The following is a 27651-nucleotide window of genomic DNA, read 5'->3' as shown; positions in this document are numbered from 1 at the left end:
TGCCTCTCCCTTCCCACTGATTGAAATCCCATTTTGTCCCCCCACGTTGCAAATGGAAGGGCATTCACTTAGTAACCCATGAAAATTAGAGGTGAAAGTCTGGCTTGAGTTGCCCCATCCACAAGCATTTCGGACACATCGTAAGCCCACAGAGAAGCGGAGGCAGAGGGATTTTGGACATCACATTGCTGAGGGATGCTAGGACCACAGATCTGCAAGCTTTCTGGGAGCACGGGCTGATCGCTCCTGCACTGGTTCAGCAGAGTGCCAGCGTGAGAACAGCAGCTCAGGCAGCTGCCCCAGGCCAGGAGGGCAGGCGAGGTGCCCTGTTTTCCATGCCAGGTCCCCCAAATCACCCGTCGGACACTGACCAGTCCCACCCCACTATCAGTTGCCACCCAGGCTGGTCCCAGTCTCGGGGTGGCTCTCTCGGAGGTGCAGCACCCCCTGCGGCAGCCGGGCACCATCCCCAGAACAGCCGAACCTCTGCTGCTCGTGGGGGCAAAGCGCAGCCCCCACCAGCCTCTTCTCCTGGATAAACAGCAGAGCAAGTGCTAATGAAAATGGCGGCTAAAAATACAGAAAAAGCATTTATTGAGGGAAGATTCCTTTGAATTGCACCCAGGCTAATTAACATTTATACAAAGTGCACTCATCACAAACATATATTAACCTTTGAAGCATATATAAGAGCAATTGGAAAGTATATAATGAGAGCAGAGAGATGCCAGAGCACTAGACTTCCCTACTGAAAATGCCAGCCTTGCCTCCTCTCGGTTGAATTTTGAAGCAGTTTCCCACAATTACCAGCTTTTCAGCACTCCCGAGGCAGGTCCTTGACCCACCCCTCTGTCAGAGCTGGGGGGGAATCGCCCACCCTGCCCGGGGTCACGGCTGTGCGCAGACACTGCCCCAGGCTCTTCATCCCTCTTGCCCGCTGTTCCACTGCGCTACGCCCCAAGAAACACGATAGGTTCTCATGGTGGGCCACGCTGGAGAACTCGGAAGAAAAACGTGAAGGGTTTTTGTCCAAGATTTAAATTAAAATAGTGATCAATATTGCTCCTGAAAGCAGAGAGGAGAGCGGCCACGATGCCGAGATGTCCTTAATGATTCCAGTCAGCAAAGTCATTAGCAAAGTTAGTTCCCTGGCTGGTTTTTTTCTTTTCTGGTGTTTTGGGGTTTTTTTTTTGGTGGTTTTTTTTTTGTTTGTTTTTAAATTGGGAATGGCGTGAGAGACCCAGCATCCTCAAGGAAAGACAGCGAAATATAAAGGACATCTGGGCAGCACTTGGCCTGGAAAGACAAGATGTGACGCCAATCTCTATGTGCCACTTGGGCTGGGTGGGGAAAAGGGAGGAGGAGGAAGAAAAGAAAGCTTCAAAAAGAAAAATTCTGTATTTCTTCACCCCACTTACCTGTGTGGTAAGGAAATGGATAAGTGCTCAGTGTCACACCTCATTTAACAAGAGACTAATAATGATTGCTAGTTGCCCCTTGGCCTCCCCCACGCACACTTTGTACCAGAACTGGCACCTTCCCAGGGCAGGTCCTTACCACACGCAGTCACTTGCGTTCAAAGACGCAGCTCCAGACTGCAGAAATAACGCTGTCCTGTGGGGAGAGGCATAAAACCACGTCCCCGAACCAGCCTGCATTTTTAAATTTTTACATATAGTATAGGAAATATATGTATTTATATATAAGCCCTTGGGGAGGTTCAGGGCTCTTTGTGAGAGGGCGCTGCTCCACCGCGGGCTGTACCCCGGGGCAAGGCAGCACGGGCCAGGTCTCCCCGCCGTACCCCAGGCAGCTCAACCCACTGCCAAATCCAGCGAGGGGTCAAGGAAGGAGAAGAATTCATTTCAAGAGCCATCACCGAACCCAGGCCTTCTGTTTGCTCAGCAATCAAGCAGCACTTCTGATTTCAGTTATGTGCAACTCCTCATAAATCCTCCCAGAGTCAACAAAAGCCAAAGTCATTTAACTCTGCGCTAATATAAAAGCAAGCAGGAAGGAGCTCGCACATGGCAGCGAGCATAACACTTTCCAGAGGAACAATGAGGAGCAATTATGCTTATCAGGAGCTGGGGTGGGATCCGGCACGTCTGCAGGCTGGTGCCAGTAATCACAGTTAATTTTACAAAGTCTGGATGACATATAGGGAAGATTTAGATGTTCTAATTACTCTGCTGAATACCAGGGGTGCTGCTGATGAGGGAGGCAGGCACATGCACATCCACACATATGCACTCAAAGCCAATTAAGAAAGAAAAACAGCAACAAGGAGCCTGCAGGCTCACAAGCTCTTCATAAAAAATAGGTCTAAGCTGACCTACCCCTTGCTGTAAAGCACAGCAACCACAAACAAGCTAGAAGGCTTCTGATGACCAATTCCCAGCACTGAGAACCTGAAAGCTTTGCGCAGGGCAGGAGAGGATTCAAGTCACCAGCCAAGCCACAAAGCTTAGTTTTTAGCTAATAGCATCGTGGTACCCAATGGCATCACACACACCGTCTTCCACGCCGCAAGAACCAGGAGCCAGGACCTGGGTCAGCAGCTAGATGCTGCTGATGAGTAAAACTCTGTCCCTCCAATCCAGGTGTTTCTCAGCTCTCACTGGGTGCCTGCAACATGTTCCATCTCTTATGGAAAAAAAAAAAAGGCAAAAAGCAGCCTCAGACACCACAGCCCATCCCGTACAACTCTGTGTCACTGCACCGATCCATTCTTCTGTGACAGCCACTGGTTAGGGCCAACTCGCAGAGAACCAGCACAGCATTGCCACAGCAAACCCCAGGAACAGGCCAGCCAGGGCTGTCCCGGCAAAGCTCCCACAGAGCCAGCTCCTCTCACCAGCACGCCCAGGCACCGGCTTACCTGGGACTAGTCCCAGCTCCTCCTCTGCGCAGTCCCAGGAGCTCAGCAGGCAGCGATGGGGAGGGGGCTGAGCCACTCAAAAATGCGTCTCCATACCCTTCTCTCTAACTTCAGACCATAGCAGCTTCATTAAAAACCCCACTTGGGTGTTTGTGGGTCAGTTGGACTCTCCTCTCTTCCCAACAGCATCTCCACACTCTCCTGGGCTGTCCCAGGGCAGCTCCTTCATGGCCAACATCCACCCACCAGCCCTGCGAGCCCGGCAGGGACACTGTCCCCAGAGAGTGGTCACATTAAGCACCAGGTGGAAAGGCTCATGTGCTTCTTATTAGAGCCTTGAACCAGATGGATTGGCTGAAACCCACCTACAGGCTCAACAAAAGACCAGAAAGTTGTTAACAGGATACAGGTGCCTCCCCCTGCCCTGTCTTTGAGACGCTGTTGGTAGCAAGTCCCCTGTAGAGGAATATGGGATAAAGAACTCAAGCCTATAAAAATGAAGTGGACCCTTGGCCAGGGGAATTACCCAGATACTCCAGCAGCAATTCAGGGGTGCCTCAGTCCCATGAGCAATGGTCCTGTGCACCAACCACACGCTGCAAGGGGAGTCGTGTTAGCGGTGGGAAGGGGATGCTGGCTGGACAACAAGTGCAAGAAGCAGAAGTTTTCAACAGCCCCTGAGAAGTAATGCTATTATCAATGTTATTTATTGCAGAAAGTGGCATTAATATTAGTACACTTATGAATACATAAAGCTGTAGCATTATTACTAAAACAGCTGCAAAACACTGCATTACTATTAATGCTGACATCAGTATATTAATAATACATTAGTACTGGTTTGTTTTGTGGCTTACGCTTCCCTGAAATAATCCTTTTGCTCTAAGTTTTGTTCATGTTTCTTCAATATTTCGGCAAGTAGGTAGGTCTAATCAGTAATCAGGGCCCGATTTTCTTAGACAGCAGACAAAGAGCGTTTGCCTGAAAAAGTTGGAAGCTTTAAACATAGCCCAGAGTCTGGCTGATGAGGCCAAATCCTGCTGCTCAGAGATGGGCTTTTCAACACAGCCATCAAAAAGGGGCACGTGTAGGAGGGTTACCCCAAAGCAGAGGGTGCGAGCGCTGCCCTCGGGGGGGCTGCCCCCACCTCACCCCCTCCTCTGCAAGCCCCAGCTTGCGGCTCAGCGCAGCGGGGGTCCCAGTCCTGCCCTGGGCACTGTGACCGAGCCACCGAGACGTGGCAGCCTGGCACGCAGGCTTTGTGAGGAGAGCATCGTAAACCCTGGCACCGGGTAAGTTACGTTCTGCTGGGCTTTCTCCCAAATCGCACTCATTCCTCACACTGAAATCCTACCCTGTTTTGGCAGCAAATCTGCAAAAACGAGCAGGCACAGTTCTGCATGCTTGTGCAGGAGGAAAGTCAGCGCAACAGAGAGTAAATGAGGCAGCACCGGTCTTTCAAGGCGTCTCAAGATTTCTTTGCAAGCAAAGTCAGGCATGATTGAGTTTAAAGTTACCTAAGGAGGAACTGGACCCTTTGAGCAGCACAAGCCATTTGTCTTCCCACCCTGGCCCAGGAGAGCGCCGCTGTAGGCAGCTGCACCGGCAGAGCAGCAGCAAAGCAGCCACGTAAAATTACGCAACCTGCAGCTGTGCTCCTTCCAAGATGGTCACCAAATCCCCCTCTGCGCTAGCTGCCGTCCACAGGGCCTCCGAAAGCTCCCTGGGCAGTTTAGTCTTCACCCACAGAGTCAGAAATCAGCTGCGCTGTCTCACTCTCACTGGATTTAATAACTAAAAAGCAGGATTGCCACAGCCACGCTTGTAAAACAGCCCGTGCTGGCTGATGCTTCCTCCTTCGGCACCAGCTCCTGGAGGCAGGTGACGGTGCAGAAATCCCAGCGGGTTTTCCAGTGATGCTTACGTGTGTGGATGAATGCTAGAAAGCAAAACCTGAAAGACTTCACAAGCGGATGACAAATATAAACATCACTATTTCCTTTTTCAGTCTTGCCAAATATATCCCAAGCTGTTGATTTATTTTGGGGCAGGGAGGGCTTGTAATTAGTAAGGGCTGCTGGTCCTGCAATCCCTCACTGGAGGTTACGGTGCAGAAAGGGAGACGCCGGCCAATCGTGCAGGAAATGGTGTGTTTGAAATGTTGATTTAGCTCATGTCTCAGAGTAATACAGGTAACCTCTCACTCCCCACTCCTTGTTTTATAGTATTTAGAAAACATCTTTTTAAAACAAATACGTAATGGAGAAGCTTTTCATTTCCTCTGTGGTCTGGGGCAAATATTTGCATTCACAGATATAAGAGTTTAACGTTCCGGATAAGTGCAGACTTCTGCTGTCCAGAAAGGAGGCTTGAATGCAAATTCCTGTCCACTTTTGCGTATAATAAAAGTATCACTGCCTTTGTCTTGTTTCAGAAAGTCCTCCCATCAAACATCAGTGCAGTGAGCTGGAGCTGACCCTCCACCTCCTGTGCTGGTGGGATGGTCGGACGGGTGGGATGGCAGCAGGAGCGTTACTCTGCCGCCTGGCTCAGCACCAGCCTAGCTGCTCCTGCGGCGAGGGTACCACATCCAGGCTGGGCTGACCCTGATCCCGACCCCAACATTGCTCCAGGGGCATTCCCAGTGGAAGCTCACAGCTCCGCGATTATTTGAGAACCATTTGCAAATGTTGCTTCTTGCAAAACTGGGTGGGTATGAAAAATGCAGGCTTGGCCGCTGCTGAGAGGGACAGACAGACTCCACCGAGCCCGAGTGCCAGGGCAGCACAGCCAAACTGGCGCAGGGCTGCACCTCCGCCGCCGGCACCGGCTCCTCGGTGCAATGTGCTTCTCCCCGTGCCTGCTCCCCTTTCCTGTACAAAGAAAATAGCACCTATTTAGTAAGTTCTTCAAAGATAAGTGGCAGCAAACTCCAGCCAATAAGAAAGCTAAATCCTTAGATCTTAAATATAAATGATCAAAAACCTCCTAAAAAAAAACAACCAGAAAAACTAAAGAAAAATCTAAAAGTACACAGCTGAGTTTTAGCCTTGAAGCTGTACAGTCTATGAAGAAATCCCTGTTGCTATTGATTTATGTGGAAAATGCTCTGATATGCTGTGGACGGACAGCAGGATGAAACACAAAGATAGAGGCAGAGATCACGACCCCGTGGCCTTCCATGTTTCATGAGCACCCAGCAAAAGCAAGCGGGGTGGGCGTTACTTTGAATTTCATTTTGGTCTCAAACAAGCCAGGACCCAGGGTGCTCCTTCCCATAGCTTCTTTGATTCACAGGTTTTTGCAGCTGGGGAGGGGGGAACAGGCAGAGGAAAAGCTGTGTGGCTGCTGCAGCAGGCAGAGCCTTCCTCCTCCGAGGGACCCAGCTCCTCACAGCTGGCCAAGTGCAGATACCGCAAGTTTCAAATAAAATCCTTACTTATCTTGCTGGGGAGAAAGCACTGGCTTTTAAATGCTACATGTTCAAACACAAAATATTCGGCTCAGCCTCTGAAGAGCTTTACACAGAACACAGCCTCATTTTTGCTTAGGGTGTTTTTACTCCCTCGCAATAAAAAGCATCCACTATCAATATTCTTTCAGGATTTTCTTTCCTCACTGCGCACACACGTTCTCCTCTCTCTCTCCCTTCCATAGCTGTGCCATTGCCAAGGGTTTGGCCTTTCGGAGCCAGCTGGGGCTGGGGAAGCCCTGCGGCAGGGTCGGCCGGGCAGCGATGAGGCAGGGGGCTGGACAGCCACAGCTGGAGATCCCTCGGACCTGGGGAGAAAAAGCAAGTGCAGCTTGATTTGCACAGCTGATTGTGATATTGTTGGTGCCTCCCAACTGCTGAACGTATCCTCTGCTGGTCCTGGTGCTCCCTGCGAGCGCCGAGGGTCCGTAGTGACTGGACTAACAGGGTGGGCGGTGTAACCTTGGGCTGGTGCTAGGGCAAGGCCTAGTTTGCCTTGCTGGATCAGCCACTACTTTACTGCGAACAAGTAAAACAATTCTGCCACACCTTTGTTCTCCCACCCGGATGCCAAAACCTTCCTTAGCGTTAGGTGTAATTGAGGCTAGGGGCTGCACAGGTCCAAAATGCTTCTGCTGCCGGGAGCGAGCTCACCTGGGCAGGGCTGCGTGCTGGCCAACAGCCTCCATGGAACATCAAACCCCGTAAGATCCATCCTCAGCTCCACTTCTTCAAGCTGCATCGTGATTTCAAAGCACTTAATGGTGCACAGCCGTTGGAACAGCTCTGTGTTTCATTGCAAATCAGCAGTGGGACGCAGCAGGGACACGCGCTGCTCGGGAGTCACCGTGCCATGAGCGAGCTGTGATTTCTCTCGTTCTGAAAGAACTGAAAAGCCTCGGTGGTATTTTCACAAAGAGTTCAGGGGAGAAAGAAATTACAGTGCTGTAAAATCATTGGGGTTAAGAAACCAATTTCCTTTCCAGCTCAATCACTGAATATGAGGAGAATCCAGTCATTAATGACTTACAAAAGTTTAGGGTGCGAAGCTGAGGGGGAAGGGAGCCCAGACCTCCTGCGAGCAGGTCCCCACCTCACAGGCACATCCGCAGCCACTCTCCTCCCTGAAGAACACTCACGCTTTCTATTTTTATCCTCTTTTCAGTGCACATCCCTACCTGTGCCAGAAAGGAAGAAAGAGGAAAGAAAGTTCATCTCACACTGGGAGTCAAAGGGAAGATAAATAAAAGCCCCGTTTGCTCGGAGGCGGCCCTCTGGAATCTCAAAAGCTGTTTTTCCTCTGGCACTGACAGTCCGCAGCGGCACCGGCCGCAGCTTTGTCACCTCTCCCGTGGCGTGAAGGCAGCAACCCGTCCCCGCCCTCACGGGCATCGCAGCCTCTTTCAGCGGTCAGGACACCGGATTCTGTCCGGCATGCCCACCTCGTGATCCTTGCTTTCTGCTTTCTCTTACTTCCACTCCCTTCCTTTGGCCCTGGGCGCTGGGAATGGGCTGCTCTGCGGGTTAGTGCCATGAATCAGCGCCCGGCCGCGGGGAGGAGGAGGGAGCAGAGGAAGAAGGAAAGCCATGCACATAAGCACAGTCCCCATCCAGGAACGAGTGTGCCTGTTTGGAAAGAAGCAGGGCACTGCTGATTTGAATCCTTAATGCAGCCCACTTCATAAAGCCCAGCATCTCCCAGGCTTTAACACCTGTATATATAGGTCATTCTCTCACTCTGGGAGGAAGATAAGTGTGCAATAAAATTTATGTACAAATGCGCAGCTTTAAAATGGCGATAGGGAAGGCAAGCTGAAAAACTACACTTGGCCCAGCAGAGCGGAGGAGGCACCCAGAGCCCCTGCAGCCACCGGCCCCAGGAGAGCTGCAGGAGCTCTGCTCCCCGGCAGACCCTGCCGCGGGCAGGGCTGGCAGCTCTGCCCGGCGCCCAGACCTTCACCCTGCCTGCAGCCGCGCACCGAGTGAGCTGGGGATAAGGACTGACCCTCCTCTACTTGACTAAATTACAGATAATATTGGAGAACGCCAAAACTGGCATTGAAATGAATGGGACTTAGATGCCAAAATACCTTTGTGTATGTGGCCCTCTAGGTCCTTATCTTGATTCAATATTCTTTGGAAGTCAGTGTAGAGTGAAGGATAGGTTTTCATCTAAGATTTTGCTGACTAGAAGTCATGGGCTGTAGGTAAATCTCACCTGGTAATATCTTACCCGTCAGAGCCCTTTCAAAACTCTGGGTAGCACAAGCATCCATCAGGGCTGACACATTAATTCAGTGTTATTTTCACATCATTTAAGGCCTCTCTTCCCACTTTTGTTTTGCAATCGAAAATATTTTTGAGGCATAACACAACTGCCATCCTCACCCTGCTGTCTGGAACCGCTGCTGTGGTCCGCAGGGACTATTTGCATTCCAGTCAGAATTAAGCATTTGAAGGGATTTAGATTTAATCCCATTCAAATATGCATTTTGCTTAGGATAAAAGAAAAAATAGCACTCTCTTGCTGAAACAAATCAAGCCCAGGTGAGGCTGATGGTGGCAGGGATTTCTTTCCACCTCATTGCATATGCAGGGAATAAAGATAAATCACATGAGCCGGGAGCAGAATTAGGCTCTGGTTACAAGTAACACAGCCTTGGCCAAAGCTGCCATAGCAGGATTAATGCATCCATTTAAAAGAGATCACAGCATGTGTGTTCAGACACCACCGGATCATCGTGTAGGAGCGGGGACTGGGAAGAATCTGCTCTTCACTAGGAGGAGATTTGCTCTGGAGGCACATTAGACCTCGATGGAAATCAGGGGCTAACGGGGGCCTGACGAGCCCCAAGCATCCTGTGCGGTCACGCTGGGTCCCAGCAAGGTTCGTGGCCCTGTGCTGGACCCGTGTAGGTGAGAGAGGACTATCTGCATGTCTTGCGTCTCTAATGGTGTCATAAATGATGCCAAGTCTCGGGGCAGGGGGTGAGCAGAGCTGGAGAGGCTTTTCAGCAGCACGCCCAGGCAGCTGAGCTCCACGCTGCTCCCCTGCAGCTGCCTGCCCGCACTCGTGCCATTCAGTCGTCCCTGCGAGAGACGATTCTTGGCTGTCGCTGCGAGGCTGTGCCCAGGGGAGCGCTCTTCACAAAACTGCTGCCTGCCAGGACACGAAACCGCTCCCCCCCGAAATCAGATCTCAAAGAAGCGGCACTGCAAAGGCCCAGCTGCCAGCCGCGGCGCAGGGAGCGGATGTCGACTTTGAAGTGACTCACTCATCCGTTCAAGTGCCCAGCAGCTCGCCCGCTGCAAGAAGCTCAACTCCACGGACTTTTAAAAGCAAACTGGCTGCATCCTCGCTGGCTACAATCCTGCTTCCCCCATTTATACCAACCGGAGCGGCAGCTGCCTCCTCTCCAGAGCCCCACGCACTGAGGCTGGCCTTGCTGAGGACCAAACAGGGGCTGCAAGATGTACTGGGAACCCATTAACCTCCAAAGGCCACAGGCAGACCTCGGAGCCAGCGATATTAAAAATGCAGATTGGCCCCTGCCTCCCTGCCTTCCCCTGTAATTACTTTGTAGAGGGTTTCCGTGGGATCAGCTGGACTTGAAGGGGGCTGCTGAGCCATCCCCCTCGCCGTCCTTGGGCCCTGCAGAGCACCCAGCGAAGTCACCAGCCTCACCAAAACACTGGGAGAGCTGCAAAACCCCAGCAGAAAACTGCCCCCAGCCCTCCTGTGCTGCCCAGGTGCTCCAGCCCAACCTGGGGACGGGAGACCAGGCTCAAGGGGCTCCCCCTGCCCTCGCCGGCCGGTCTCGGGGGGCACGGTTATGCCACAGCGCTCCTGCCCCCCAGTTATTAAAAGGCTTATTCCAAACCTCCCCTCACTTCCTGTGCTTGTGTCTCAGCCACGTCCCTCTTCTCCTGAGAGGTTTAATTCAGTTTTCCTCAGTTTCAGCCAGATTTGGAATAACCTAAAAAACAACGTGGCTTTGAGGATCTCCTTCCCCTTCCCAGCTTCAGGTAGAGAGACACAAAATGGGCCCCAGAGAGAAATTCAGGGGTGGGGCATACAAAAGGCTGCTTCCCTTATGTGGAGAAGACATGAGGCGCCAACAGTCGTGGAGTGAGGTTTTCTCATTCTCTCTCCTGGTGAAGCTTGGAAAAATGCTGCTGTGGAGCTGCTACATCCCTCCCAAGCACAGTGAGAGACAGAGGCACCAGCACGGGCTTCCCAGCCAGAGACAGTCTGATACAGCTTGTTCATGACAGGCAGAAAAGTCAAATTACTGAGAATGTAATCTGGAAGTTAAAAAATGGGGACATGTTAAATGAAAAATTAAGCTTTTATTTTTGTAACATTGATTTTTTCATCAGTTTAAAAAATGTTCACTTTGAACACCTTTTTTTTTTTTTTTTCCAGCAGGGGAAAAAAAAAAGCACAGTATATAATAAACTTTTCCCTGTCAAAAAAGTTGGTTTTGATGCAGCTCTATATTTCATTTGTTCAGCAGTATGTGCTCCGCCATATATTTGGATAAACACTTAAGGAAAAATAGTTTGCTGAGCTTTTTCTACTCCCGCGAAGGACTCGGGTCACATCCACCCAGTATTTGGGGAAGAAGCAGGACCCCTTTGCCTCGGTGCAAACTGACCATTTGGCACGGAGCATCCTCCTTCGAACAGGCGCAAACAGCACGACATGGGCGCTGCGGTGCCTGCTTACCGCTCGGTGACCAGGCACAGTTCACAGCTGCCCTGATCGTACCCAGCCACAAACGACCACCCAGCATTCGCTAATGATAAAATTAACTTAAACAAGCATAAAATAAAGGCTATCAAGCTAAGCTGTTGGACAAATAGGAGGGGGGATGCAGTTAAGGCACAGCTGATGCTCTGGGGCCTGGAAAATGGGTTACTTTGTGCTCACAGGCTTCTGGCGTGGGAAAATTCCCTGAGCGTGCCTCAGTTTCCCCTTGGCCATGATCCCCAGTGACTGCCAAGCCCAGCCCTTTCCCAAAGGTGGGGTGACCCTTTGCAGGAGCGATGCCCAGCAGCATTCGGCCCAGGCATGTGTAACAAGTGTTAAGCGGCGCAGAAATGTTCTCACATGCTGATGAAGGTGGCTCCTCTCCCACATGACAGCCGTTGCTTTCGCAGTTGCCTGTTCTTGGAAGGGCACGCGTGTCGCTGCTCAACAAATACATGCCTGCAAATAGACATTTTATTAAGGGTTTTTTTGCTTATATATTGTAATTTAATACAAAACATTTTTTTTTTGTCCTAAGAACCAGAAAGGAGCTCTCAGATCCACTCACTTTCTCATCCCTTTGTGTGATACATCATGGCAGCATTATTCTGGCCTCAAACGTTTCCAATGAGAGGGGATATCAAAGTGGGTTTGGTTTCCTGTGTGAGCTTTTAAATGCCTTGTGGTTTCTCAGCACATTTTCTTCTCTTTGTGTGGTGCATCTACCTCCCTCTTCTTTTCTTCTCCCCAGGAAGGCTGAGATGTCTTTGTAAGCAAAGAAAAAAGATTTTTTCTTTTTCTTCTTTGTTCTGCTGCTACTTCCTAAATGATTCCTCCTTCCTCTCCTGGGCCCCTGCTGCCCTCTGCCCGAGGCAGCACGAAGGGTGAAACTCCTGAGGCCTCCGGGGACGGCAGGAGTCCTTCCCACGGGCTGCGGCTGGCGGCGGGTCGTAGGCAGGGCTGGCACAGACAGAGGCGAGCAACTCAATCCAGCACAGGGGCATCCACGGGCAGAAACCGGGGGAACTAGCTGGGATGCGATGGCAGGAGCTCCCTGGCTCTGCGCTCACGGCAAAAGAGCTGAAGCTCCCAGGTTACCTCCCCACCCAAGCGCGTCTCTCCTGGTCCTGCCCGTGTGTCGCTGCCCAAGAGCATCCGCAGCTGTGCAGGGAGGGGAGTGCCAGCCGGCCTTGAGAGCTGCCCCTTGGGTTCGGCCTCTCTCCTGCTGCCCCAGGGCACGGGCAGGGCTGTGCCGCAGCGTGGGTGCTGGCGGGGTGCTGGCGGGGTGCTGGCTGTGCGGTTCCTCTAACGGCTCTGCTGTGCCGTGTCACCAAAAGGTAGCAAGGGTACGATCTCCGCCAGCTACTATAAAGCAATTAAGAAATAATTTCCAAGAGCACAGTGTCATTAGCATCTTGTACTTGGTAACCCCGGCAGCAAATCGAGGCTGAGTGCATTGTCTCAAGTCAGGCTGATTTACTCTGACAGTGATCAAATGATCTTAATGATTTGTCAGGCAGCCGTCATATCCAAATCTGTTTATGATGAGGACCAGGAAGCAAAAGCAATTCATTTAGTTTGTTTACCATCAGGATGGGCCTGGACACCCCAGAGTCATTAAAAGAAGGGAAGGCATCTCAGAAAAGCTAGAGCTATTTGATTACAACAGGCACCATGAGCGGGCTTTCTCCGGCACAGCAAAAGACTTTCAAAGTGCATAAATCAAAAACTACAGCAGCGTGAAATTTGACCAAAGCAAGCCAAATTAGGTGTCCAAAGCCCTGGGCATGAGGGTTTTTCTTTAATAGCTTTGGTGACCTTTAGGGGTGGGTAACCTCTCGGCATGAAATGAGAATTTCTCCAATTTGCATGGCTTATCTGTAGATAAGCTGCACGTGTGAGTGGGCTGGGAGAAAGGGAATGAGGGGCTGCTGGAAATGAGAATCACGCTTTGAATCAAAATACCCAGGAGAACAAGAGTGCCATGGACACACGCTGAAAAAGCTGGTGGGCTCCAACCCACCCTGCAGCTCCTGCGAGACCTTGGGAAGTCCAGAGCGAAGACGGAGGCAATGGTTAAGGAGGAAGAGGATGGCAGCAGAATAGAGGTCCCTGAAGCCCCGTACCAAAGGTGCCAAGGTCCAGCTCTGCTCATGGTCACAGCGCCCTGGGCTCTGTTCAGCTCTGTGTCACACAGACACATCAGACATCGCATCTAACCTTGAGCAAAAGAAGTTCTGGTGTCGCATTCCTGGGAACACCACCCTTTCTAACAAAAGGCATGTCCCGAGGAAGCTCAGCTTTGCTGGAGTGCTCCCAGCCAGCTCTCTCTGAGAGCTAAAGCAGTTTGCAAATCCACACCTCATCTTCTATTCCATTTAAATGATCTACCATCTTTAGCAGGGCTGAGCCTCTCCAGAGCCTGTCTCCAAGGCAACAAGAGCTACCAGGGAAAAAATGGATCCAAGAAGTTATTAAAATCACAATATCCTTTCTGAGCAAGGCAGAGATAATGAGTGCGCGTTACACTGGTTCCCTGCACCATGGGCTGGCTACAAGCCACCTGCTGGGTGAAGCTCCCTGGCTGGTTACCAAACACCAGCTTTGTGGAGGCATTTAAGGTCCTAAAGATACCAAGCAGCACCTCCGTACCTCCAAGCCTCAAGCCCAAACCCATAAAATCCCCGAATTTATTCCCTACCTGTGGAATCCGCCTGCAGCGCAGGACAGCAGTGTTTCTAAGCGTCAGGAAGGGGCCCGTATTTCAAATCTAGAGACATTTGGGGAATTCCAAGACATTGGGAAATCAGTAGTTTTGCAAAGATGAAAATGTGAAACACTGCCCTGGCTTCCACACAGTACTGGTAGCCCCCCAGGACTCGTGTGCCGCGGATGAGGCTGGGACCCCAGGGGTTGCCCCTGGGTCTGTCCCTTGGCACGTTCTTCCCTCTTCCATACAGCAGGAGAGAGCACAGAGGTGTGACGAGCCTAGACCTGGAGGCAGCGATGGCCCTGAAGCTTCTGCGTTGGGCAATACCCTGAGCACCCCCCAGAAACAACCCCAAAAAGCGGTGGCTTTGCAGGAGCATCAGCACTGGGGCGTTAGAGGTGAGGGGCCGTGGCAGGCAGCCACCGACAGCTCTCCCTGCTTTGCATACGAGGCTACACACTGCTGCTGCAGTAATGAATCACTTCTGTGTGTGTCGCTAAGCGCTTTATAAATCCCAGGATTAGGAGAACATGTCAAAATGCTCAGACTCTGCGTGCGCTTGGCACGAGACGAAACCTCCTGGAGTCAGACTGAGAAAAAGATCGCGGTATAATTTGTTTTGATGTCTCAGGACTCCAGATCCTCCGGTTCCATCACAGGACAAACTCCCACTGATTTTACAATGAAGGACAGCTTTGCCTTGCAAGCTCAGAGTCAAAATCTGGGATTATCTTTCCTCTCCGCCTCTCCAGAGCAGTGCACAACGTTAAAGATTTGATTTGCAAAGAGATTGTGCAAACATTTCTCTTTAGCCATCCCTTTGAGCTGCTCAGAGATTTTAAAGCAAAATGCTGATCTCTCCTGGGATTTATACTGGAACCAAAGGAATCGGCTGAGCATCAGTTCCATAAACTGCACCCATATTTGCTCAAAAAGGGAGCAGTTTCTCTTCAAAATAAGCCCGTGAGCAGCAGGCAGGACTGAGGTGATCATTGGAAAGGCTGCCAGTGACTTCAGCAAAGCCACAGCAATTCTTCGTGAACAAGGTCTGAATTCCTGCTTACACCAAAACCAAGAATCAAGAGATTTTTGCGGACGTTGAATTTTGTCACAAATATTTAGAGTCGCGGTGAGCAGGTTCCAAACAGATCCAGGTAATGAATGCCTGGCATTAGCGTGCAAATGCGGGCTGACATATAAACCACCTCCCCGGTCAACACCGCGACAGCTCCACCGAAACCAGCCCCGGCTGCGCCCTGCCGCGTGGTGGACGTTCGGGTCCTGCGGTACAGAGGTGCTTCCGCTGGCATGGCGCTGGGTTGGGAACCAGGGCAATTCGTGCCAGCGCAGCGCACCCGTGTACCAGAACAACCGCATCTGTACAGTGTCTGTCTTGTACAATTACGACAGCAAAACAACTGAAACATTTTATGATATTCCTCAGCTTGCAAAATTATCCCAGTATAGCTTTTAAAATGATGATTAACCAAAATTCACAGCCTCAATCACTGAATCATTAATTCAGTGGTTTTTAGTGTATTTTTCAAATGAAATGTTCAGCAAAGAGTACTTATTCATTCTTCATTGCTTTCTAGCTGTAAAAATAATCAAATTAAATTTCACTTTCAAATTCAAACAAGACTTTTAGAGGTAGAGGCAGACAAAACAAGCACAGGGGAACAGCAAAAACATTCATGACATTTGCCCACCCTTTCCAGATCAAAACTCAAGGCTTTGATCACTGGTTTAGTTGGGCAAATCCTGGTTGAACAACAGGAGCAAAAAACCCTCATTAGAAACGTTTGACCTTTTTTTCTCAGTTCTCCCTCTTTCCAAATTCAAAATTTTGATGGAAATATTTGTCAGAAAATGAATAAACTGGGTTTGGGCTTTGGCTTTTTTTGCACGTTTCTGCTATAAATAACCCCTTTAACTACAGCTACTTCACCGCGGCACTGACCGGCTCCGACCGCAGCTGTGGCCGGGACGCTCGGGACCCGCGTGGCGGCGGGACCCGGGCCCTGCCAGCGTCAGCCGCATCCCCGCCGTGCGCTGTGCCGCAGCCACGCTCCCCCCGGCTCCGCAGAGCCAAGCACCAGCGAAATGACTGTTTCTCTAAAGACCTGATCACAGCAATGCCCCAAAGGCCCAAACCTATATTTGTTTGGTTTTCTTTCATCCTCCCGGAGTTAAAGTATTTATGAGGTTTCTCTAAACTGCAGGCCTGGAGCGCTTGCATATGCTGGGTTAAACACCCACACACCCGCCCTGAGGTTCTGGGCTTTGCTTTCACCTCCAGCCTCGCTGCCTGCATGGGATTGCCCCTGTGCTTTCCTCTTCCTATGGTGCCTTCCTATGGTCCCTTCCCAGTGCCCAGCACCCAGGGACAGACTCCGCGCTCCTCCAGCACGAGGAGCATCACCCCAACACCACCCTGGGGTGCCCCCGGCCGCGTCCTGGGCAGCTGGGTGCAGGGACTGGGGGTTAGCCTGGCAAAGCGGGAGGTAAATGCAGACCTGCTGCATGCTGCGATCAAGGGCATCTTCCAAGAAGCTCCTTGTGCTTAGCTGTTCAGAGCCACAGACGGCACAGACATCGGTGCGGCTGACCCACGGCGGACCCGCTCCCCCGCCCCGCTGGAAAGACTCAGAGGTGATTCAGCCTCTGCTGTGATTTCCCTGGGGTGTCCGTGTTTGCAGCTCTGGGCTTGGAAAAGAAACAAAGGCAGGCACCGAATCCCACGCGAAGTGAAGGAGAGCCCACCGGCGCGGTGTCGCCTGGCAGCCCCCTGCTCCTGCCTTCCCAGCCACGCTCTCCGAGCCAGCAGCAGCCTCTGCCTGCGACGCCCGCAGGGCCAGGCTGGCGATAGGGCCCCACGGACTCAGCATTTCCAGCGCCTCGGGGTCTTTTGTCTCAAAGCCTGACTTGATGCTGAATTTACTAGGAATCGAATAAAGAACAACAAAGCGAGGCGACACGTCCCTGAGCTGCCCACGGTTTGCCCCCGCATTGGGGAGCTCCATTTGCAGCCCAAGCTTTGCAGAGGCGATGCGCGGTTTTGGGGAGCTCAGCAACATGTCTATGATCAAAGTAATTTCCTCTACTCTCAGACGCCAACAAGGCTTGCAAGGAATCAAGAGGAATCTCCTCTGCAAGGGGCCGGAAGGAGAATTTCTTTTTCCTTTTCCTTTTTTAAAGGGATGTAAATAAGGAAAGCAGCAGCAATCAGACTGCTGTCCCTAGGACAGCATCTCTGGAGCTTATTCTCTTCACCATGGGGGTTTGATGAAGGCAAACTTTCCCGACTCACTGCAGAACATGCAGAAAGAACCTGTTTCCAAGGAAACAGGGATCTTTTTGCATGTCCAGCATGTGGTCAGAGATGGGGAAAGGTTGTGAAGACAGAGCTTGCCTTCCTACATGACTGCTGCCACCCTCCCTCCCTCCCAGGCAGGCATGGAGCATCCCCAACACACACCATCGCATCCCGGTCGGGCAGCATCTGTTTGCAGAGGAGGGCTGGTGTGGCTGCAGTTCCCAGCTGCCAACAGCAGGCTTCTGTGCAGTATTGGGGTGCTTGTTTTGGAGAAGCAGGAGACGGGCAGTTTTCATCTTTGCATCACCTGTAAATTTTATGGACCACAGCATCCCCCAACAGAGCAATGTGACAACCATAAGGAGACTAATAATCCAGGCAGGACTTGGTTACTCATCCTCTGTCTTGCTTAGCCAGAGCAAATTGCCGCAAACCAGGAGCTAACCCCCAAAGCTTATTGCCTCTCTAGCCAGGAATAGAAAGCAGGTGCCTTTTACTGGGCCAGGACTGAGATGTAGGAAGATATTACGCTCACCACTTTGCCACGCAGAGGCTGAAGCACAAAGGAACACGTCCCCTGATACGCTACAGCACTCCCTACCTCCAGCCCCCTTTTAACTGGGGAGATGTCAATGAACCGGTGTGAAGAAGGCACCCGAGGGGCACTCGCCCGAGCCGCAGTCCCGCTGTGCCGGTTACAGGCACACACGGGGCACAGGTTGTCTCTTTAATCACCTTTCGGGGCCACCACCTCGCAGCTGCCACCCCCAGCAGGTAACGCCAGACCAAGGCAGCTCTGCCCGCAGAGGGGCTGCGGCAGATATAATTTGTGCTCTCGCACGCTGTGAGACTCCTGGCTAAAAACTGTGCGTGGCTCTGAAGCCGTGTGCATCTGCAGCTATACATTTGCAGGCACTGTCTGTGTCTATAATTAATTAATGTTTGTACGGTGCTTTTAAGATAAAGTGGCATATAAGTACCAACTGTCATTATTATTAGACCAATCCTGATTTAAACCCATCAAAAGCCAGGAAATTGGGGGTTTAAGAGCCTGGCAGCCTGGTCACACAGCGCCTGCTAGAACTCATGTCTTTATGCTCTGCATTTTACCCAGCAGAGTAAGTTAAGTCACAAACGTCAGCTGGGGATTTGCAGACTTAGCCCAGAATTTACTGCCTTTTGTATTTTACGGGAGAAATCTCTCACAAAAGGGACCTTCGTCAGGGAGTCAGGAAAAAAAAAAATCCCCTTAATGCACCAATTCAAGGGACCTTCACGGCCCCGTCCCAGGCTTTAGCACGTGCACGCAGGCAGCACTGCACCAGGGCTAGGCATCAGCAGTGCTTGCCCTGCTCCAGCCAGCGCTGCCCGAGCCTGGGGCGGGAGCCAGGACAACCCACTTCTCCGCAGCATCTTCCCTGGCTGCCCTCTAAGTCAGGGTTTTTTGCCCCCCCGTGTTCCTATTAGCAGCACTGAAAACCCTGCTTACAAAAATACTAATTTTAGCTGAGTTCGTTTTAAATGTCAACCTCCAAGAGTTGGGGAGGGCTAATTAGTAGGAGGAAGGGGAAGGGGGGATGTCGGGGACTTTAATTTCACTCAGTGCAGCCAACCCTGAAGAGAATGCAGGGCTCCCTATTAGCTACATGCCTTTAATTCGACTCCAAGTGTTAGTCAATAATACTAATGAATGGGGAGAGGTCGCGGCGCAGAAAGTGCTAACGCCAGGCAGGCCCCGTGCCTTGGTGCAAGGTGCTAACTGGGGCCTTAAACGGGTGAGGCCGTGGATGAACAACCCTCCGTCCAAACCACCCTGACAGCCAGTTTCCCGGGGCTGCAGAGAGGGGCTGGTGGCCGAGCACCCACTGGAGCGAGGCACAATAAGAGGGGTGTTGGAAATGTCGTGGAACTTCTCCTGCAATCAATCGATTTGCGTATTACGCTAGAGAAGAAAGAAGGAAATAGAGAGGAGAAGAGAGAGAAGGGAGGGCTGAGAAAGCAGAGGCTGCTGCGTCCTTCCCCCAAGCCAAGCCTGGCAGAGAGGAGCCGTGAGCCCTGCCAGGTCCCCGCCTTGTGCCTCACCTGCTGCTTTCCACCTGGTCAGTAGCAAAATGAGAACAGTTTATTGCTTTTGCTTCCAGAACTGCTTTTTTCCTTATTCAAATTCTTTAGTTTTTTCATTTTTATTCTGCAGGATACTGAATCAGCACACGCATTGGATCTTCTCCCCTCCCTGCTTACAAACTCCTGGTCTGGGGCAGTGACTCCTCAGAGGCGACAAAGCCCGGCCGAGAACCCCTGCAGTCCCCTTCTCCATCCCTCCCACATCACAAGCTGTTTGCAGCCTCTGGTCATTAAACCTGCTCTCTCTCTCCAGTACCAGCACGTATGTGGGGTTGAGAACGCACTAACGGTTTGGACGAGGCGAGACCTTCTCGTGCAACCCACGAGAGGCACCGCCTTGTAGGATCCTGGACGTCAGGGCTGAGCAGCTGATCTCTCCCATAACCCAGTTCACGGGGCACTCCTCCTCTGGCACTGGACAGACACCGAGCGGTCAGTGGGGCAGAGAAGGCACAGCGAGGTGGTCGTGGTAGGACGTCCTGCGGCTCCCTCCCCGTCTCAGCCCTAGGTTTTCTTTTCAGCACTTTCTAAAAAGAGAATCCAAAATGATTTTGCATTTTTGGATTCCTGGATGTTGTGGACTGTGACACCTACCTCCTAAGGGGTCCTGAGCCCTGATTGAGCCCTTCGATCTCAAAGGCAGCCAGAGCCCCTCACCCCAACTGCACACCAGCCACCCCCCTGCTGCTGAAGAGCTTTGCTGGGTCCTGCTGGTGGGTTTAGCCACACCGGTCTCTGGCAGGAGACACCTGGGACTGGGCAGCTGTGGGATGGGCAGGGGGGCAGGGTGTGGGCAGAGCCGCAAAGGACCCTCTGCCTCCTCTGGCTGGGCTTGTCCCTCGTCCCCCTTTGAACTGAGGTCCGTGACGCAGGCGTGCCTGCTCCACGCTCAGCAGCCTAGATGCTCACGTAACATCTTCCCAAAGCCTGCGCTCGTCTTCAAAACGTTCCCGGGGATGGTGGGATCAATCACGGCACTTTCTGAAGTGTCCGGTAGTTAATTGCCTTCTCTGTTCAAAAGGCTGGCATTAGGACTTGGGTTAGATCATTTGAATCTCCCTATTCATTATTTTAACCCCTCTGCGATACAGATATTTCCATACCCAGCTGCATTCCCCCAGCGCAGAGCATCGCCGCCGCGTCCTGGGAAAGGCTTCAAACGCCCGTGTGATCTGCCGTATGCGCAGAGCCCATCCCGGGACCGGGGGTCTGCAGCGGGCTCCCCTCCCCTCTCCCATGCTGAGGCAGAAGGCTGGATCCTGCTGACACATCTTCCTGTCTAACCTTTTATCTGCCAAGGGGAGGACGTGGTTTCAGATGCTGCCTGTGAAAACTGTTATGAAATATCAATGATATAATTTTATCTACCTGCAGAACTGACAGGCATATTTCAACAGTGGTATATTATCAATTATAAGCCTAACAGAGCATGTTCTCCCATCTGATTGTTGGAAAAAATCACTTGTCAAGGACTGGTAAAGACCACAGCTGTCTTCTTCGTATAGACAGCCCTGCAAGAGACATGAAGCTTCTGTGGTACAATGCTTTTTCTTTTTTTCTTCTTTTTTTTTTAATCTCTGGCATAATAGAAGGGAACTGAATAAGGTGATTTCTATAGTGTCTTTACACCGACAATGTTTTACAAAGCAATGAGTTAGATACTGGCAGCGCAGTGACAATGTTAATCAAACACCGCCGTTGCTGTGGGCGCGGGTACAGCTCACGCACATCCGGATGGGAAAAGCTGAGCCAGCCCCATCGGGCAGGACCCTCCTCCCCCCCGCAACTGCTTTGTGCCTGGGGAACGGGGGCTTTGCTATTTCCACACCAGCCAAGAAAACCCTGTTTCCAAGAGCTACGTAAGAGGCCGGACCCCCAGCGCCCCTCCAGTTCCCTGCGTCGTGGGGCCGGGAGCTGAGTGGGGCCTGATCCCCATTTCGCCTCTGTCGGCTGCCGCAGCCGTCACCCTCTGCAGCACCCATGGGCTCTCTCTTGGACGTCCTCTCACTCACCCACTGACTTGTCCAAACCCCAGGGTGATCCCCCCATAACCGACCCATACTCTCCCTCGGCGATAACGAGCGGTAGTGCTTCCCATATCGGGCTTGTGCTTTGCAAGATTTCTGCTGCGGTGCGTAGCTCTCTGTGTGGACACAATGCCAATTAGAACTACTTACAGACGGGACAACGGGATTTCTAATTATTAAAAAGCTTTAGCACTTAAAAAGCTACCAGACAGTGAAAAAGAAAAGACTTAATCAGTTTTGCTTTGGAGTTGCCTCAAATTTGTAATTCAATCAAACCTCCCGTAGCAGTAAGGATGCCTTTCTGATATTCACGGGAGCTTTCCAGGGGCTATAATCTCCGAAAGATTTATTCGTACTTTCTGCATTAGCTTAAAACTATTTTGGAAGAAACATCTCTCCCGCCCTCCCTCCCGTCAGCACAGCTCCAGAGAAGATATTAATAATAAAACCATTCAATTACCATGACTTGGGGAAAACACGGGTCCCGGGGAAAGGGCTGATTGTTATGCCATGCCATGCCAGCCCTCTCTTTCCATTCCTGATATCCTCAAGTTGTTGTTCTGAAAGAGTTTACTGAAAAATTGAACAGAGCTACTGAAGACCACTAGAGGAGGGAGCCCAGCTCACTCTCCTTACAAATACCAGCTCAGGGTATTGCACTGCTATTTGTAAGCCTTGCGGTGCCGGTGAGACCCCAGGTAACACCGGGGCTGCCCAGCAGCAGCACAAGCTGCACGGCGTCCTGCCCCGAGCAGCGCTGCCTCCCCCTGCTCCCTGCCCTGCGCCTCCCCGCACCCCCTGCCCGCTCACAGCCCCCCTCTGGCATCAGTAACCCCAAACACCTAACACTACATCGAGGCAGCGCCCCAGTATTTCAGGACTGTCTGGATGGGTACGTGGCTTTGAGGGTGCTTAGGAAAGCCAGTCCTAAAGTCCTGCTTCTCAGCCCTCGCTTGCAGCCCCCCGTAAGGACACCTGGGCACCTCAGCCATCAGCAGCGCTTTGCAGAAAGCAGCTGGACCCAGGCTGGGAGGAGGAGCGAGACCACTTTGGGGAGAAGGACTGGGAGTACTTTGCACTTCAAACGACACATCATCTCCTTGCTTCACAAGATCACAAGGAAGAAGGAATAGCAAGGCTAGAGAATAGATTAACCTTCCTTCTCACTCCTGCTTCCTTGTTCTATCCAATCCATCCTTCCCACACCAGCTAATTAAACATGAAACAAGAGGAGGGGGTGCTGAGCCTCATCAGCTCGAGCTGTACGTGCAGTGATTCTGCTTCTCCAGCAGCAGGAAATACTTTGGTGCTGATGGTGCTGCAGAGAGAACCACAGCACGGTCCAGAGGGGCCCGAACACACCTCCCCGCGTGCCCTTGTGGGCAGCAACGCGAGCCCGCCGAACCGCTCTGCTCTGCCTTCCTTTCGCAGTGCTGAGCTGAGAATCCCTCCTGTTGAGTCCGGTGCTGTTATTTCTGATTGCACCAAGCATAAGAATAGAATAGAATTCGGCAAGCGAATTAAAACCCATTGCTCCTGATTTACACTGGTGCAAGAGATGAATGTTAAGCTGCCTTCTGGATAAGAGGATTGCTCATGAGCTGAGCTGGATCCCAGCGGGGGTCTCTCACCGTGGCACAGCACGGTGCAATTCCCCACTGCTGTGTGGCGTCAGCGTGATAAACCCAACATATGACCCCACATCGCCAGGGAGAAAAGCCTTTGCAGCGGGCGGGCGGCTCAGCCCCTCAGACACACCACGTGCTGACATCTTCTGTAATCAGCGGATGTTCACCGGTGTTGATTTTGAGTTCACTGCTGTGGGCTGAGACCCAACAAGCTCATTGGAAGTGAAGCCTCAGATTCCACAGAGCTCCCAGCCCCACTGAAAAAGGAGTCGGAAGGGGCATGAAATCAAACTGATGGCAGAGAAGAGGGATCAGATTTTGAAATGGAAGAGAGTCAGACACCCAGCTGTCACACTCAGCTGTGTGTCTCTATCCATATATCCAGATCTGTGACATCTATAGCTCTCGATATCAACAACCATATATGAAAGTGCGAGAGAACTTTGAAAGAAAAATAACATCGCTGTGATGAGAACGTTTTATCTTTCTCTCTAGCTCTCAGGGGTGGCAGGCTGAAAGCTGTGATATGTGCAGAGAAACTGCCAGCAGAGGGAAGGAAGGTACCAACAAGGGAGTATATATTTTCCCTGAGGACACTGTTATTTTTCCAGCTTGCCAGTTCCAGCGAATGCCTGCTGCATGCGGGTGCATACGCCAGCAGTCTGCGCAGGATAAAATGTACCTTTAGAATAATCTCCTAGCAGAGGGGCAAAACCATCTCACCAACCACAGCCGGGCTCGAGGTGCCCCGAGCAGAGCTCAGACAGGCACAGCGTGGCAAGAAACCGAGCTGGGAGCCTGCTCCAAGCTGCTGCTCTACCCTGCGCCTGCGGTGGGAAGCGGCGCCTTCCTCCCATCACGGCACACAGCTCACGCTCCCAGGTGAGGCGTGTAATTCTGCTGTACCAGCAGACATGCAAAAAATGGGCTACTCCTTCCAGCCTTGCAGGCAAGCAACTGAAGCTGCAAGCTTGGGGAAGGGCCAGGACCCACTTTACTACCAGGTAACGCAGACTTTGTGACTGTGAATCACTATTTTTAACCTGATGATGTGTCCATTCTGTTCTCTTCACTGATGGCACCTCATCAGGGGATTTATTACAGCAAATTCAAACACAAGCGCACACCACTCGGTTAAGCTGGCCAGGGATGCTCTCCAGATTCTCTGCAACACTAGCCCACATGGCCTGACCTCCCCTCTCACTTTGTGACTCAGAAAAACTGGAATAAAGAGAGTTTGCAAAGTGGGACAAGATCTTCAGGAGAATAACTGTTTTCTTTTGAACATGTATGAAGCACAATGTATTGTTACTTATCAGAGAGATTCAAGAATACAAACTTGCTGCTCCTCACACTGACACTTCAACGTGTTTATTGTCAGAAAGGCAGCTCTGCAGAAATGAGCCACCTCTGACACTCCAGATTTTGCTTGCTTATAAGAAAAGAAGAGAGTTTTTTTCTGTTAGTGCCATCCAGCCCAATTTCTCCAATTCCATGCTTTGCTCTCCTTCCCTCTAACGTCAAGGCTTGCCCCTCTAGGAAACAGCCGCTCCCAAGTGAGGCAGCTGTTCCTCACCTCTTCCATCTTCCCTTGAGCCATCTCCCCCCTTGCTTACGTAGGCAGGAGAGAGGCAAAGGGAACCAGAGCATCTTGTCCCCAGACCATAGGTAACTGCATTATACAAAGATGTTAGAATCCTTCCCATCTTGTTCCAGTTCCCAGATAGCCCTACCAGTGTGACCGCACTTCAAAGGAGCCCAGAAAATCCACCTGCACTTCCAGGAGCAAGCGGGAACTGAAAACTTCACGGTCGGAGCAGCGTCAGCGTGGCTGCGGTGCCCGAGCGCGGCTAACCCAGCCCACGCGCTCACCCCTTCCCTGTGGCGCGGCAGCGCCCGGCGCTCCCCACTCCCACAGCACTCGGAGAAGGACCGGCCACGTGCAACTCCTGCTGGTTGCCTGTGTAGCTTTGCTCGGGAACAAGAAAGCAGAGCGCAGGAAAGAGCAGAGCTCCAACAGCTGGAACTCACGGCCAGCACTTGGAAACCAGTGGCCCCATGGGGGAAGGGCCAGAGGTGACGAGCAGCTCCTGTGGTGCAGGTCAGTGTCTAGAGCACCTCAACAGGGCTCTGTCACCTGAAAAAGGACACTTGTGCTGGAACAAACTTAAACAGAAGGTGCAAAGTGACTTGCTTGACTATTTTGCTGCTTTAGCCCTGTACTATCCAGATTTAAATTCATCCGAGAAAGCATCGCGTGGGGGTTTTCTTGTTGTTGTTGTTTGTATGTTATTAATACAGCCCACGCCTCAGTCCTGGGTTTTTTATTAGAGTTCCTACGTGCTACCATCGTTCACAAAGAAATATTTCCATACCTACATCTACCAGTGTGGCACAGGGATGGCAGATGGACAAACTGCTCCGCTCGTCCAGGCTACGGGAAGGCTGCCGACAGGCTACCGAGGTAAGGGAACGGATGCCAGTAAGAGTTCAGGGCGTAGATGAATCCCTCTGTTGCCAGGTTTGGAAGAGAGGGGCTAAAGTCCAAACCCAACACCAGAAACGTGAGAGCAGCTCACCTCTTGGCATTGCCTAAGCCTTACGCCGGGCTGAGGTGAGCCCTCTGACCAGGTCGCATCCCCTCGGAGCTTTGGCACGTCTGCTCGTGGCCTATCAACGTCACACCACAAAATGGCTAAAAATGAACAACTAAGAAAAGCATTTCCAGCTGAGGTGGCACTTGTACTGACAGAGGCTTCCATAACCAACGTCAATATTTCTAGGAAATACATAGTAAGAAAAATCTCAAAAATGTGCTTGCTATTGCTAAGAGGTTTTGTCTCCTTCACAAGAATAATCAGGTTTTCATTATTTGTGTGCTGAAAACTTATTTATCTTGTTATAGTCCTGAGTGGGGCTTTCTAAGGACTATCTAGATATGAAGAGTACGTAAATAAAGTCAGACTACACATCTGTATGTCTGAAGCCAAGCATGTTTGTGCTCAGAGCAGCAGGACTGGCAGCTAATCAAGTGATGGAAATGCCCCTTCAGGTCCGTGCTCACTTGGCCATGGCAACTTGGCTCAGCAGCTCCTTAGAGAGAGCTCTTTATTCACAAGCTTTGCGAACACAGAGGTAGGGGGTATTTTAAGGCAGCACAATGACCTCAGAAAAGACAACTGTCATGATTTGACTGGAATAGAAACAAGAGACTGAGCTGCATTAACAACAGGAAATTGCACAGAGAAAGAGCTTGCAGTAACAGGCAATTCTCATGTCCCATTGCAACTGGGGATTAAGTGTGCATGTAGATAGGGTATAAATATGCAGACCTGAGCTGAAAATCAAAAATTTACCTAAAACCAGTTTTACTGTCTTCAATCCTCCCGTATCTGCACTGCTTCTCGCAGCCACCTTGAAGGTATCTGCTCTTATCTCCGAGGTACTTGTTGGTTTCCACCCCGCACAGCTGGAGGATCCCCTAAGGAGGAAGGGCAGCACTGTCATCATCAGCTTCGCCAGCACTACAGTGTTTTCTGCCTGTCCCAAAGGAGCAGCACACCTGGAAAGGAGCAGCACACCTGGAAAGGAGCAGCACACCTGGAAAGGAGCGCCGGCACCCTTTGGGAGCTGCTTGGACAGAGAAAAGAGCTTCCTCGGGAGCAAAGCTTTTTGCACCTTACCTGCAAGTCAGACTCCTCTCCCTGATCTTCCCCGACACAAACCGGCGGGGCATTTCCAGAAAATACCCCAAACCATGCGAGAACGTACTCCACTGACTGCACACAATTTCCCCTGGAGAAGAGAAGCACTTGATGGACCACAGGCCCAGCTGTACTCCTGAAAGAAGCCCTGACATTACGGTGATGAAAGTGAATCCCTGACACTGAACAGACCTTTGTGTTTCGCAGAAAATAGCTACTGTCAGCCCTGAACATCCACAAGCTGATGTGTTGAGTTCACGAAGCCCTCTCAGTGTTTACACTAAAACTTTATCTTGAAGAGAAAAGTCTGATATTCTTCTGAGGTTGGTTTGGTCTTGTCCTTCATGGGCATTGAAGGTAAATTCACCCTGCTTGATGCTGTCTTTACAATGCAATTATCAGCCCATTCTAATGAAATTCACCCCAAGCAGAGAGCCAGCGTGAAGCTTCTCGTCCACAGCCAGGTTGTTCAGTTTTATGCAGAGGTCGTCAATGAAATTCAGCCTTTTCTTCACTTCACAGCTCAATTCGAGCTCTTTCAGATATGGATGTGAAATCCTTTTGCGAACATCAGTAAACATTCTCCCGCTCAATTAGACGACTCTGTAGGCATCCCCTCGCTCATAGTGGGGCGAAGCTCCCTGCAGCGGCTAGCAAATAGCTCACCTTCTTTCCTCCATGCCTCCTGGCTGGTAATGGCCCGAAGCCTCCCTGGCCAAGCAACAACCCAGAATTATGGGGAGAGGGCTTTTTTCTGAAAGTCCTGGCCCTTGACAGCTGTCCGCTTCTTACTGTGATCAATTGCTTTAGTCTCTGATAAGGTTTCCTCTCCTTTTCAGGGGTCCTGAGTAAAAAAAGCTGTGATCAGCTAATAGTTTGAAAGTGTATACCCCAAATTTTTAACTTCTCTTGAGATGGGGATTTTAAAAAAACTGGCTCTGGTCTGTATTTGGAGATGCATGTGAAGTTGCCCCTTGCTGTCCTGCGATGCCTTGAAAACGCCAAGATTCTGAGCTGGAAGGAAATGAATTACCAA

At 51.2% G+C, this 27651-nt stretch overlaps 1 long non-coding RNA gene across 1 annotated transcript in view; it reads right to left on the bottom strand.

The window, feature by feature from the left end:
• Positions 1-568: 568 nt before the first annotated feature.
• Positions 569-27651, bottom strand: part of LOC142066805 (uncharacterized) — a 159183-nt gene continuing 132100 nt past the window's right edge. Inside the window, exons 2-7 of the long non-coding RNA XR_012663790.1 lie at positions 11675-12471; positions 11467-11565; positions 7384-7531; positions 7008-7232; positions 6501-6661; positions 569-5754 (exon numbers count right to left, since the gene is read on the bottom strand). This is a non-coding gene — a long non-coding RNA (uncharacterized LOC142066805). The remainder of the gene's footprint in view (positions 5755-6500; positions 6662-7007; positions 7233-7383; positions 7532-11466; positions 11566-11674; positions 12472-27651) is intronic.

Source organism: Phalacrocorax aristotelis, chromosome 20 (assembly GCF_949628215.1).
Source record: "Phalacrocorax aristotelis chromosome 20, bGulAri2.1, whole genome shotgun sequence".
Lineage (NCBI taxonomy): Eukaryota > Metazoa > Chordata > Aves > Suliformes > Phalacrocoracidae > Phalacrocorax > Phalacrocorax aristotelis.
The sequence above is the reverse complement of the archived record's forward strand: the minus strand, read 5'-3'. Positions and strand labels throughout refer to the sequence as shown.